Source organism: Nestor notabilis, unplaced genomic scaffold (genome assembly GCF_000696875.1).
Source record: "Nestor notabilis isolate BGI_N333 unplaced genomic scaffold, ASM69687v1 scaffold12322, whole genome shotgun sequence".
NCBI classification, from domain to species: Eukaryota; Metazoa; Chordata; class Aves; order Psittaciformes; family Psittacidae; genus Nestor; species Nestor notabilis.
In genome coordinates, this window is record NW_009917957.1 from 50,171 (window position 1) to 51,673 (window position 1,503).

A 1,503-nucleotide genomic window follows, 5' to 3' on the forward strand; every position below is an offset into this window, starting at 1 on the left:
TGTGTGCACACATGTGTGTGTAAGAAGCATAAATCTGTGTACAGCCTTTAGTTTAAATGTGTAGACCCTTTCAGGGCTGGGGGCACAGTGGCTCTGGAAGGCTCTGTCGAATCTGTACCCAGCTCAAGGCACGGCTCAGTTCCTCTCAAGTGCAGCTCCAGGAGAACTGCCTTGTTGGGCCAGTACCTCGGCTGGAAGGGAAGAAACCTCTGCCCACAGCCTGCTAGCAATCTGACTGCACACTTCTCCCCAGCATGGGCAATCTGCCTTAGTGTCCCTGGGGCTGGTCAGATTGCTTCATGGCTTTTCAGATGTGTCTCGTGTCGTTTCTTCCATCTCTTTGTTTCTCCCACAGCCTACCATGACCTATGCAATAAACCTAACATCTTGATTTATGTTTTTGTGCACTCACTCCACAGCCTGCTAGCAATCTGACTGCACACTTCTCCCCAGCATGGGCAATCTGCCTTAGTGTCCCTGGGGCTGGTCAGATTGCTTCATGGCTTTTCAGATGTGTCTCGTGTCGTTTCTTCCATCTCTTTGTTTCTCCCACAGCCTACCATGACCTATGCAATAAACCTAACATCTTGATTTATGTTTTTGTGCACTCACTCTGATAATAAAACCGAATTGTTTGTCTTATCTGACTTGGGAGTGGTGTCTGAGAAGCAATGACCCACAGAGGGGGCAGGTACCATTCCCATGCCTGCTGTCTTGCACCGTTTCATCTGCAGACTGGGTAGCTCAGGGCAGAGCACTGCAGTGTTGCTACAGCAGCAGCAGCGGTCCCATGGCTTGGGGAGGGCTGGGAGAGGGGGATGCAACGTGTGTGGATACCTGGAGAGGCAACTAGCAGGTGAGGTGCGCTGGGAGTGAGATCATTACACACCAAGTCACCCAGAGAGCAAGGCAGGGTGTAACTGAAACTGGGTTCCAGCTGGTCAGACTGGTTTGGGGTTTGAGTCTGAAACCAAAAGCAGACACTATTCTTCAAACAGGAGCTGCTCTAGCTGTGTCTCCAGGCTGGTGATGGCTCAGGCACTGCAGTGTATAGTTAGGTAAATGTAAGTTTTGTCTAATTGCCAATGAATATGTATGGAACCAGGTGAACCTCTGTCACTGACCTGGCAGCGCTGGGCCTCCACGCACAGCTCCACAACAGCCTTTCTCCCCTGCGCTCTGGGCTTTGGGGTTTGCTTGGTCAATACCATCCCTCTCTTCCCCCACTCTACACCAGCTCTCCCATCCTGCTTTTCCAGTTACTCATGCCTATGTTAGCCCCCCATGTTCCATGAGGAGCTGCCCCCGGAGCAGCTCTGCTGAGCCGTGCTGTGCTAGGGCAATGGGGTCACCGGTCCCAGTGCAACAGGGTAACCCCAGGCGAGAGGGTGCTGCTGGAAACCAAGGCTGCTTCTCTTGATACTCTCCAAAGAGAGAAGGTGTCTGTGTGTGTCACAGTCTCTTAGGATGGAGCGAGGAGGTGGATGGTCTCTTTTCCCACAT